The 13,728-nt window shown below is 36.5% G+C and overlaps 1 protein-coding gene across 5 annotated transcripts in view; it reads left to right on the forward strand.

Annotated features, from left to right (window-relative positions):
- The window catches only part of map2 (microtubule-associated protein 2), a 73,102-nt gene that overhangs the window by 19,977 nt on the left and 39,397 nt on the right, over positions 1-13,728 (forward strand). For all 5 annotated transcript variants that reach the window (XM_079663426.1, XM_079663422.1, XM_079663425.1 and 2 more), the window contains one exon: positions 11,337-11,467. The gene's annotated coding sequence lies outside the window, so the exon portion shown is untranslated. The remainder of the gene's footprint in view (positions 1-11,336; positions 11,468-13,728) is intronic.

Below are 13,728 nucleotides of genomic sequence, written 5' to 3' on the forward strand. Positions count from 1 at the left end.
TCCTTACAATGGTTTTATAACATTTGAGGTCAATTATTGTCCCCCACGCACCTCAACCTACGAGCTGCACAACAATATTGTCGATACAAACTCAGTCTTTGCTGCATAAGTGTTGAGGATTCCTGCTCTAAGCAGCTTCCTCATCACTGACAGTAAATCAATGAGACTCCTCATATTTAATTGACTTTTTAGATAGTACTAACTGACTACAGGTGACAGTATTCACTTGCAGTCTTTCACACTGATGTCTCAAATATTCATAACTACATTAGATATTGATCATTCAGCTCCTTTGTACCAATAGATGTATAAAGAGAACATAATACATTGTTGAAGGCGGTTTTCTGATCATTTCTAGGAAATGTGCTCAGTAGTGCATGAAGCAAAATGGCTTGTGTATACAATGACCTGAATGTTCTGCATCTGTATGCCCACTAGTATTAACTTCAACCCCACATACCGACCTCTCGATCTTGCCTCCTTCATATGAACAGCAGTTCTCTCTAATTCTCTACTCCAATATTTTTGGAATTGACCACTTTAGGACATAATGATAAGAAATTAGACATATTACATTTTTTGTACTGGGAAATAGCTGATTATGCATATATTTGTGTCTTTATCCATGCGAGTCAATAGGAATTTGTATTCTTGTGTCCACATGCATCATGGGAATGATTCGGTAGTGGTAATTTTATGTTTCGGACACTATGGACATTGGCGCTCTTTCTTGGGGCTTATTTGTACCCCCCACCGCTCTTTCCCCTTTTTATTTTAAGCACATTCACAGCAAAATTCTGCATGAAGTAACAGGGTGCAGTTTATACGTGTATGACAATGGGTACATTCAAACAGAACAGTTAGCCTTCCTCTGTCTGTTTCCCCTCGCTGTCCTCATGAGGGATAATGTCTGTGGCATCTCCCGTCAGATCAGTTTGACCTTCTCATGTTTGTTCAGCCTTTCCTTACTCCTAAGCCCTTATGTGTGATGGAGTTGGTTGAACCAGTAAAGAACCTGACCCGGGTATTTTTCCCTTTGTTTACATTTTAGCCTTCAAGAAATTATATTTACTTTATGACCTGAAAATACAAATTTTCCCAACAACTTGAAACTAGAAAATGTGATCTTGTTTTGGGGAAGAAAATCTATTTGTGCACATACAAAATAACAGCCTAAATGTGCAATTTATTATTGATTACTGTATTTTCCTTGAGTAATGAAAACATCAGAGGATGTGTTAGCTTATTCAACATTACTGCATTAGAAATGTGAGCAGTGTGAGGGTTTCAAATGCTATCAAGAAATTCTGAATAATTACAGAAATAAACGTAAATCATGTACAATAACGTATGTTCAAATCTCATAGAGCCTTCCATTTGGAGGTGGAGTTGGAGCATCTTATCAGAAAAATATACTATTCCTAAAAATAATTCTGTATACGGTCATACTTGGATTTCACGCTAAAATGTATTTTATTTTTGATACACAAAAGCAAAGCAGATGAAAGTGAGACGTAAGCTGTTGGATGGCATTACCTTTAGACTGTAGAGACAGCGAGAGAGTTAGTAATGTTCATGTTGTCAGCCACTGCAGCAGTGATGTAATGGCCCAAACCCCCCCACACTCCTTGGACTAGCCTTTCATCCTCTTTCCTTCTCTCTCCCTTCTTGACCACCTCTCCTTTGCAACCTTTTCATCGGTTTGTGTCTTGTTTTAATTGCTGGTCGCCAATCAATGTCCTATCTGTTTTAGTCATGTGGAGAATTGTTATTCACACATTTGCCGGACATAAGGTCTTGGAATGCTATTCATAACTCCCAAAACTTGATTAAGATAACATTGAAATAGTGTCTCCTTATTAAGTTTGAATGTTATCTTAATGTACTTCCTTGCTGAGAGTTAGAAGAGATCTCTCCTGTCTGTCTTTTAAATATGAAGCTACAGCGACTAGATAGTTAGCTTTTCAGAAAGACTGAAAGCCACGCCTTCCAGTTTAATATTTAGCAGATAGACGTGCTACCAGTGGACTCAGTCTTATCAATATCAGCTGATGATGATTGGTTTTCTATTTTTATAAAAAACATTTCAACAGACTTACCAGAACTGTGGAAGAAAATGCCAATCAGTGCTGATGTCATTGTTATCAAATGATCAAAATCTGTTCAAAAGTCCAACGCTAATATTGCTAATATTGCTAGATATGTCGGCACTTCTATGTATGACATAATTAATTGCTTATCTTAAAAGAAACTACAGTCACATCTCTTTGACACAGGACCATTTGACACTTACGCTAGGTGCTCTTTGTATTACTGTAGGTATTTGCAGACTCTACCAACTGTCTTCCTGTGCCAATGTGTCATGAAATGTGACATGTATAATCTACACCTGTGTGCAGGTCAACTTATTTTGTAGGATCCACAGTTTCTACTGTTTTGCAAGTCCAGGGCAACTTAAATGGTGACATTATACTCTGAATATATGTTCTGTAATTTATTGATCTTTTTATATTCTCTGCGTTCGAGCTCCGATAAATGTTCAGCGTAGGACATCGAGGTTAAGTTGAACATTACTGTAATAAGCCAGAGTGGAATTCGCCTTTTCATAAAAACTCACAGCAGTTAATACTGAAAGTACTCAACCCATGTCCTCCTTAAATTGGATAACACAGTTTCATTCTTTTCATTAATTGCACAGGTTTTAAGCCAGAAATCCTCAACTGTGCTCAAGGATTGTACTCCCTCAACACACTAATGCCAAACATGCCAACTGTTGTGAATGAGGTACTGTAGCAAATGGCTTTGAAATTGGTATTCTAAAATCCCAACAAACCAAATATCATTGAACCATAGTTCAAAAAAGAATATCTCCTTTCCAAACATTTGCATCTTGCACAGTCAACCTAAAGAAAACTGTCTTGATTGTGCGTCTTGTGACAACGTGTGTTTACAATCCCAATGTTTTTGGGGATGCTTTGTGCGCCATCTTTCTTTAGTGATTACAATTGCGTACACTATGTGCATTGGCCGACAATCAAATTCATATATTTTCAATAGATCGCGGCAACCTGTAATTCTGATGGAGAACAGGTTAATGAGGAGCGGGCTGATAAATGATCGGCTAATGAAGAAGAATGTTCACTTTGCTCAGCTCAAACTCTGGCAACACTCCTAATGAATAGCACAGATATTACCTTTGAGCTATCCTTTACGTTTGGTATCATCTTTTGCAGGCAGTCACATCGACATGGTGAGGAACAGCTTGAAATAAATTGGTGGATTACTGTCTTTTGAACTACAAGTTCCACGCATGCAGTAATTCCTTGCGGGGAAATCTCATCTCGTCGCTCAGAGGTGACATAAGAGTTTTATTTTTTCGCTTTCTATCATAAGTTCCTTTTCATATTCCAGAGCATTTTGAGGTTCCTGGATCTCACTGCATGAAAGGATGATTGAGGGTTTGTATCTCTTCCCAAAATGCTGGTTACCTCTTTCTTAAAAAGATTTTTACCTTTCGTCTATACCTACGCATTATAGGGGAAGGTTGCTCATTTTTATAAACCTCCAAATGAAAAACAACAGATTAAGTTGAATGTCAATGCAAAAACGTAAGTCGTTTTTGGAGAACTCGCTGAAAAAACAGATGCTTTTTTATTTGAAAGGAAAGTCTCTGTGAGAGTTTCTAATGCAGCAACATATAGGCAGAGGTGCCTTAGCACAGGGTTATTAAAAATGTAAGCTTTACATAACTATATGATCCTGAATCAAACCCACTAGGAACCTATGTTACAGTATTTACTGAATAATTTTAAGCTCCAAACTTTTATGTTAAAAAACCTTGAGGAATCAGCTAATATATTTTAACTCACACTGGTCCAGACAACAAATAAACAGGGTTCTAAGCAGTAAAGAGCTCTGTCATCTGAAACCACACACACACACACACACACACACACACACACACACACACACACACACACACACACACACACACACACACACACACACACACACACACACACACACACACACACACACACACACACACACACACACACACACACACACACACACACACACACACACACACACACACACTGCACCCTGTAGACTGCATTAAATATGGGCTGGCAGGTGGCTTCTGGATGTGCAGTCCCAGGAGACAGAACAAAGCACTTTCATTGCGTGTGTGTTTGTGTGTGCGCTTGATCAGTTTGTGTATTAGTGCGATGTGTGTTAGAGGTGCAGGGTTGCATACTAAACAAGCAGAAAGGACCTTCACACTGAAGGAGGAGAGCATAGTTAGGAAAGACTTCTAGAGAGTGTGGTCTGTGTTCCTATATGTTGAATTATTAAATTGTACCGTACCTAACTAATGGTGGAGATCTACAATACTGACCATGGCCGTACATCCATTGATAGTATAGAATCTCTATATATATTCGTATTTTCTTTCAAAAAAAATACGGTAACACTTTATATTAAGGTACACAAATGAACCATCAACTAGTTGTTCATTAACATGCATATTAGCAGTATATTGGCTCATTAATAGTCATTATAAAACACTTATTAATGCCTTATTACACATGACCATATTCTACAAGTAATAAGCCATTAGTTGAGAGTTTTTTCTCAATAACCCTCTAATTAGTGCTCATTTATTGCAAGTAAGGGAGTTGTTGTACATGAGTTTTGCTCTTAATATGCTCTGCTCAATATGGGCCTAATAAGGCAGTAGTACCACAAGAATAGTAATTCTACCATAATAACACTTAACAAATATCATCTATTCCAACCCAGTCTCATGGCATTTCGTTTTCACCAACACGATTTTTAATCTATTGATTCGTGTTCACCAACACGATTTCCCCCTTTTTTTCGTGTTGCACAGCACGATTTTAAAAGCAATGTATTTCTATTTGTAGTCTCACGGCATTACGTGTTATAGGAAGACCGGAAGCTGTGTGGTTCATAAAAGCATGTTCTTACTCAATATCAAGCCACAATTATTGCTTTTATTTTAAATCGTATAATTTTGGACTTTTGTTGCCGTCTGTGAGGAAAATAAATGGGGCTGAGAGCCTCAGGATACTGAAATCTGTATATTTGTAAAACTTTTTTCCTTCTAAGTTGTTATTCTTTTCAAAATAACACACTGTTATTTACTCACCAATAACACACAATTATCTTTGTTTTTATTTATTTGTTTAATTCCATAATCTCTGCTTTTTTGGCGTCCGTCAGGAACTGAATTTCAAAATAAAAATAACCGGAAACAGACGTAGGCATTTCGAGCGATAACCAAGATCCTCAGCTATGGTTTAAGCTCGCCGATTGGATGTTTTAGCCGCAATGCATGCTGGAATTTGCTGTATGATATGAAATCCGGAAAACATTTTAAAAGAATAAAATAATACTTAATTCCGTATGTTCTTGCTTTTCTCTTTGAAAGTCATCACATAACGGCATTATAATACACGGTCCGGCTGCATTACATATTACAGATCTGCCGTAGTTCTTTATTTATAGAGCCCTGATGAGAAGACCTTTGGAAAAACTGGAAGAAATGCCGCCGAAACTGAAGACTTGACGTGGATCATATATATATATCAACAATTAAACAACATCTTCAATTTTTCTTCACACAATTCGTCTCCTTGCACTATCAACACTAATTCGGCTGACTTTTACATTTGATCCAATTGGTAGATAGGTTATATTTACACCATAACGGTGCACAGCTGATATAAAAGGACTTGTAGTTTTTAAAGATATTACTGATTTTCTTTGAATATAAGAATGTAAATACTGAGTCTGAAATAGTATAGCAATATGCTGTAAAATTATGTGAAAGCATGAATAAAACTACACATCTTCAGATGTTGTACATACATAAGTGTCCTACACTAATAATAAAAAGTTATTATGGCTGTGTGCACCTTGTGTGCACCGCCTAGTGGTTAAAGCATGTTATTGAATTATTGTTTTTATGTTATATTTGATTAAAAAAATATTAAGAGTACATACTTTCATAGGGGGAAAGTAGAAGGTCTGTGATAGAAATATAGAATATAAAAAATCAAGAAGATACTGTAAGTGATCTCTACAATAAAACAGTTTAGTGCTGGATGTACAAAGATATTAATAGGAGGAGGTGCAAAACAGAAAAACGAATTAACCTTTATTCAAACATTAAATAATACTTTAGATTAAGGTCTTGTTTTAAATAAGAAAAAAGCTTTGGGGGTATCTACAGATAAATATTAAGCCTGACAAAGTACTTAACGTCTAATATATTGCTTTCCTGCAATGTTGACTATGTTGAAGCAGTTATTTTAACTGATATTATACATATGAATTATACTCTTATGTATGTATATAGTATAAGAAATGTGCAGAATATGACAGTTTAATGGTGGTGGTACCATGGTGGTACACACATATTGATAGATGTCTTGTAATGCGCTGTTGAGGAACCTGTGACCCAAGTTTTTCATTCATTGCATTCACAGTTGTGTATTATGATATGTCAATAAACCTTTGAAAATCTTGAAATCTTGAAAGGGATGTGCAAAATAGCCATTATACAGTCTTTAATGAACTATTAGTAGAGAATAACGAGTAATGAATATACTTTATAAAGATCTACAGATACATGTTTAGTCTTCTCAAGCACCAACTATGAAATGTCTCTCCTGATTGTTGGCACTTGACAATCACCTTCCCTGAATTTTACTCAGGTGTAACTAAAGTCTGCTTTAAGGGTTGTTTATATTTCACATCAGTAATCAGAATCTGCAAAGTAACTCAAATAAATGTAGTGGAGTAAAAATACCAGGTTAACCTCTGAATTGTAGTGGATTAGAATTACAAAGTAACAATGAGCTGTCATGTGGGTATATATTAATGCTGCGCATTATGGACACAAGCGATTTTCACCCATTTATTAATTATATGTTTTACATTTGATAACACCAATGTGTTTAATACTGGCAACTTCTAATTGTGGGAAAAACGAAAACGTTCAGTAGAGACGTCCCATAGCATGTGTAGTCCTGGGGGGGCGTTCGATTCCAGTTTTGGATAGTCTGGCGTGGTTTCGTTCCATTTCAAACAGCTGTTTGACGCTCGGCGTAACCTTGGCGCACTGCCATTCCAACATCCAATCCCAGAGCTTGAAGATTAATCACGGGGACTGTAGTCCTAAACGATAGCTGGGTATTATGGGTAGTGTAGTGTCTTCGGCCATCCTGAACTCGAAATGCGTACATCTGTTTCCGGTTATTTTTATTTTGAAATTCAGTTCCTGACGGACGCCAAAAAAAACAGAGATTATGGAATTAAACAAATAAATAAAAACAAGGATAATTGGGTGTTATTGGTGAGTAAATAACAGTGTGTTATTTTGAAAAGAATAACAAATTAGAAGGAAAAAAAGATTTACATATATACAGATTTCAGTATCCTGAGGCTCTCAGCCCCATTTATTTTCCTCACAGACGGCAACAAAAGTCCGAAATTATACGATTTAAAATAAAAGCAATAATTGTGGCTTGATATTGAGTAAGAACATGCTTTTATGAACCACACAGCTTCCGGTCTTCCTATAACACGTAATGTCGTGAGACTACCAATAGAAATACATTGCTTTTAAAATCGTGCTGTGCAACACGAAAAAAAGGGGGAAATCGTGTTGGTGAACACGAATCAATAGATTAAAAATCGTGTTGGTGAACACGAAATGCCGTGAGACTGGGTTGTCTATTCTTAGGTAACAAGTTATGAAACTATAAGTGTTAATGGTGTATAAATAACTCAAAATTAGGTATTTCTATCTAAGAATATGTTCCCTATTTTAAAGTGAAGTCTTGTTCATAACCAATAAACTAGTAATTTGACACTAATTGAGAGCCAGGGAATGACCAGCCATGCTCCCTTATTTACTTATTTGCAGTCCACTGACATTCAAACGGAATTAAACTATAAAAAAAGAAGTTACACGGCACTTAATGATCTCATACATGCAAGTGTAACATACAGAGATTAACACATAGGTGTAAACTAAGTGTAAACAAGGTAAATATAGCTAATGCTAGCTGTGCAATAAGCATAATAGGCTACAGGCTAGTATGGCGCATTGTTTCATTGAGTTTAAACATCTCCAAATGTCATCACATAAACACAATACATGTTACTAATCCTTACAGTTAGAATCATTGCTTTCTGAGGGACTTGACCATTTTACTATTCAGGTTGCATAGGGGAAATCAATAGTCTAATGTCATGCTATTCAGTTCACTTTTCCTACTACCTGTAGCCTACCCGGTTTCCTGTTTAACCTTCAGTACACATTTTACAAAAATATATATGTGCAAATATAAAACATACAGGGCAATATCACCTTGATATTGGTAGCTGAACTGTCAATAGCCTACCCCAAAACATATTCTTAGATATAAATACCTAATTTTGAGTTATTTAGACACACTTATAGTTTCATGTTACCTAAAGATATTTGTTAAGTGTTATTATGGGAGAATTAATATTCTTGTGGTACTACTGCCTTATTAGTCCCATATTGAGCAGAGCATATTAAGACCAAAACTCATGTACAACAATTTCCTTACTTACAATAAATAAGCACTAATTAGAGGGTTATTGAGGAAAAACTCTCAACTAATGGCTTATTACTTTTAGAATATGGTCATGTAGAATAAGGCATTAATAAGTGTTTTATAATGACTAATAAAGAGCCAATATACTGCTAATATGCATGTTAATGAACAACTAGTTGATGGTTAATTTGTGTACCTTAATATAAAGTGTTACCAAAAATACGTGTATATATGTTTTGTGGATACAATAAATCATTTAGTGTATAAGTGACAATGCACAACAAGACCCTCACTCCAATTGTCAGATTTCCCAGAAAGGATGCACTTGCTTGCCATTAAAACATATGTAGGTTTTAATATTCTCAGATCTATTTTATTCAACATTCACATAATTCTTAGTCTGCTAGATATTTTTTTTTAATGATTAAGGAAAACAAAAATAACATTCAACCTAATCTGAGAAATTGAGGAGTGACTCTGCCAGTGACTGCCCCCGGCTCCAAAGATTCACTAAACCTGCTTGTGGTTTCTCTCTGCTTTCTGCGGTTGTGCCAGCACACTCCCCATTTGTATCAAATGAAGTCACCCAGCAATGTTTTTTTCCTCTCTTTCTAATAATTCAGAGTCATTTCGCTTCAGGGCACTTCATTTGCATTTTTATTGGAAACTCTTGACCATACATAATTGAAGTTACATAGGTTGATCATGTAGTGCAGTGTGGTACATCTCACAATGATATTTAACAGGTACTCTTTATGCAGATTTGTTAGCAATTTTCAGGCTATTCTGTACATTTTAATCTGGCTGATTCAATTTTATGACTTTTTCCTGCCACAAATGTTTATAGTCATTTTATGATTTACTGTATTTTTTCCACTAAACAATTTTATTTTCTAGAGAGACCTACAAGTGATTAAACAAATAAAGACAGAGAGGTGAATGCACCATAGAGTAACATAAAGCATCAAACTAAGGTGAGAGATGTTTCTCTGCCTGAGGGTGTGTTGTCTCCTGCTGTAAAGAGCTGTGTGGGTACCAGGCTACATATTAACACAGAGAGCATACAGGCCTGTCCAAGGTTGCTGTCTGATGTATGACTCAGTTGTGACCCTCAGTTGTTGTCGAACCGAGGCAAAGAACGAGAATACCGTAGGTCTCAGCTTCTGTAAACATTGTTGGTTTCGAAGCTCTGAGGCTTTGGCTCTCTTTGCCACAGGCTGGCATTGCATTCATTACTGGCCCTCTGCTTTCTTTTCTCTGTAATGTAGCACAGAATGGACTGAGTTAGGATGGTTCTTGAAACTAGAGAAAAGTTGAGTAAAATCTTCATATTCCCAATTTGTTTGCATGTAAAATATAGCTATTCTTTCATCATTTGTCAGAAACGTTTATCCAAGAAAAATACTGTGTTGCCACGTTTAAAAATGTTTTTTTAAAATTAGATACACCGCCATATCTGTTGTTAGATGATGCCATGTTCGTAAGTTAGAATCATTTTTAAAATTAACAAGTCTTGACAAATATCTTGAAAACACAACAAATCTCAAATAAAAGGTTAATAGTCAAGATAACACCTAGATACTAGTAGACTTTTTAAAATGATGCTTTGTACATCTTGCTGCAGACAAATGTGCTACACTAGCTTGGTTTTAAACCCCCCCTCATCTCAGAGAAACAACATTAAAGATGAAATGAAAGAAAATGGTGGTTCAGTCTGAATATTAGGCTTCTGCTCCACTGTATTAATCAAGTATATTAGCAACCCAGTGGTGCAAGCATCCTTTTAAATCTCTCCTCCAGATCTCCCTCTTTGCCTTGCATTCAATGGATAAGAGTATAACCACTTTTTTGTTATACGGTAAAGAAAAGGCTTGTGGTGCTGCTGACTCACTCGGCTTTGACCCTTTGGAAAAGCGAAAACCATCATCAGACAGCACTTATGCTCTCTGCCAATAAAGAGAAATTGTATATTAACTAAAACGTTATTATTAAGATACAGATCCTGAGACTGAGAGTAAACTATTGGTAACTGTGATGAAAAACATAGAGCTTCAGCATGTATCTAAATAGAGAAAATAAAGATTGACATACAGTAAATGACACTATGTAGTTTATTCAACAATAGCTTTGTAGAGTTTATATAATTCAGCTATATATTGATTAGGCTGTAGTTTGATGTGTTGTGGGTTGGTAGATCTTGTTATATAAATCAGGAACACTTTCGATGGTGCTCTATGATTTTTGGTAATTTCTTTGTGCCTGTTTTCTTGATGATTCAAAAACAATAAATCACCATGCATCCATCTGGGATCAGTGCACACACTGAACAAACAGTACCTTATATGCAACAGATGATTGTTTCTGGTGTCCTTTATACTCAGCTGCCAGTTTATTGGTTTCAACACGTTTAAATAAATACAGCCAAGAACTAAATCCTACCCTCATGAAGATCAAAATGTTCAAGTTTTGTTTTTGAGAGGTATTTATTTATCTGAAAGGTTGTAGTTTGTGGTGCTGTTGAGTAACACTGTGTTGTAATGTTCTGTTCTGCCTCATCTATGTTGCTTCTCAAAGCATATCAAACTAATACACTTCATATTCCTTTACACTTATCTGAAATTGTCAAAAATGTCTGAATGATCAGCTGCTTTTTTGATCAACTGTTGTTTTTTTTTTTTTTAATTACAATAACTTGATCTGCATTTTCCTCTTTTCCAGGTTTGACTAGGAGGCTGTCCCTCCTTGATTTTCGGTATTCCTCGGTACTCATCTTGACGTCAACCCCTTGAGATTTGGAGAGAGGATTTCTTACATCCAGCTTGACTTCAAGTCCCTGACCACCTGATCAGGTAACCAAGGCAACATGCCATATGTGTTGCCAAATGTGTATGAATCTTTTAAGCAAAATCACTGATCAAATGATTCAATTAAAATGAACAACACAAGCTGTTTGAAATGCTTATCCATGATGTTGATAGTACTGTTTCGCTTTTCAATGAACACTATAGTACTCCTTGACATCACTTGTAAGGTGAATGTAGAGCTTCAGCGTTTACACTGACAGTTTCAGAAAGGTCTATCCTCCTGATGTGTCTCTACACAATATGGATGTACTGTCAAACACTCCCTAACTGTACAAACAAGATATTCTAGGAATAACATGTGGTTCTGACCACAGGAGCATCCAAAATCAATGTTGGCGATATTATAATAAAGACATAAACCATAAGAGTGCACCAGGATTAGTTTGGCGTCTTGCTGTGCATGAATACATGAAGCCAAAAAACAGCCAAAATCTCATGCGCCATATATTGAAAGCCCGTTTAGAACCACATTAATTGATCCTAGCATTTGAAATGTGGTGAATACCTGTCAGAAAGAGAAAAAGAAACATTTGCAACAAGAGAGACACACAGAAAGAATGGCCGCAGATGAAATGGCTGTGTGGGTGGATGTACATGTGAGTGCAGGCTGCTAGGAGCTGTGAGTGGGAAGTGGGCACTGAGTGGGAAGAGAAGAGCTGCTTTAGTGAGACGATCAGCACCAAGGCCTGCTGAAAGGCAGTCACGCTTTCATGGCTTCTCTTTGTTTCCCGCACTTAAACAAAGACAGAATTCCAGGTAGGGAGGGTAGCGATGGGTGCTGGATAAGAGGGTTTTGATACGTGCCTGCCAACGTCTGTGTGCTGTATTGGTGAGGGTCAGTAGCTGATGCTTCCAATAACTTTCACGCAAAATCATATTAACAGGACTGCACAGAAACATGATAGAATAGACTGAAAAGACTGGACAGAAATGGCACATTTGGGTCAGAGCATGTACAAAAAACAAGTTAATAGGAGGCCTTACAACTGAGGCAACTTGTGCAAGAAGCTTTTTGGTTTCGTGGCTGATTTACATACGTTTTTGTAGATAACAGGAGGAAAATATTCGTTTAAATCACTATTTTAACATATGAGATACACAAATTCTTAATTTATCCTTATCCCTATGTAGTAAAGAAAGTTGTAATGAACAGTGGTGTAGATCCCTGCCAAAAAGAGCCAGGCTCTCAGTGAGCCTTGACTAGATAAAGGTTAGCTGCAAAGGGATTGTGAAAGATCAGGGTCATGGTTAAAAGAAACCAGCTCTAGGTAAGAGACATGATGCAGCCCACAGTCTTTGGTGCGAAAGTCAGCCACTGTTCTTTTGGAAATATAGATCCTTTAAGCGGGAAGAAAGCCGTGTTTTTTTGTTCTACGCTCTCCTTTTACCATTCTTATACGGTTATAGGCTTTTAAAGGCCCATCTAGAACTAATTACATAATACCTGGTTTAAAGCTGCTAAGAGGCATTATTTTATGCCGCTCAACATCTTTTTACCTTCATGGCAAAAAAACACAAGTGTCCACCTTTCTTTGAAGAAAAGCCTTTGAAGCTAAATCTACAGTAAACCTAAGCTATTCTAATTCTTCCTTTAAAGCTGCTCTAATAAGGGCTTCTTTTGAAAGCATCCTAAAGCCTGCTCGAAGCGAGCTTCATTTCAGGTTAGAAAAAAGGATACAGTAAAAAATAGATACCAATGGGATTGACACTAACATATTAATCTAACCCTATTAGATAGTAAAATCACTAATGCGTTACTGTGAGGATCTACTGACAAACACACATTGGCTCCAACAGAAACAGTACTAATGAATTGTTTTACCTTTTGACATTTTCCTTTGTTTAAAGGAGTTTGATAAGACGATTGCCACCGCTGTTGTTTCTTCATCTTAATCCATACAAAATATCTGTTTGCCACACTATTACATTTTGCACTTGCACTTGGTTTTGTGCTCATTCTCAATCTTTATACTAAACTAAGCTCTATTTACCTTACAGGCATGAGATTTGTATATTAATCTTCTCATTGAAATGTCGGCAAGAAAGTAAATAACCACATTCCTAAAAAAATTAAACGTGCATGCATTTCATTGCTTTTACATGCCTATACACATATACAGACATGCAAGCCACACTGTATATATATACACACACATTCACACACACACACACACACACACACACACACACACACACACACACACACACACACACACACACACACACACACACACACACACACACAC

The sequence above is a fragment of the Notothenia rossii genome (assembly GCF_949606895.1).
Source record: "Notothenia rossii genome assembly, chromosome: 2".
Lineage (NCBI taxonomy): Eukaryota > Metazoa > Chordata > Actinopteri > Perciformes > Nototheniidae > Notothenia > Notothenia rossii.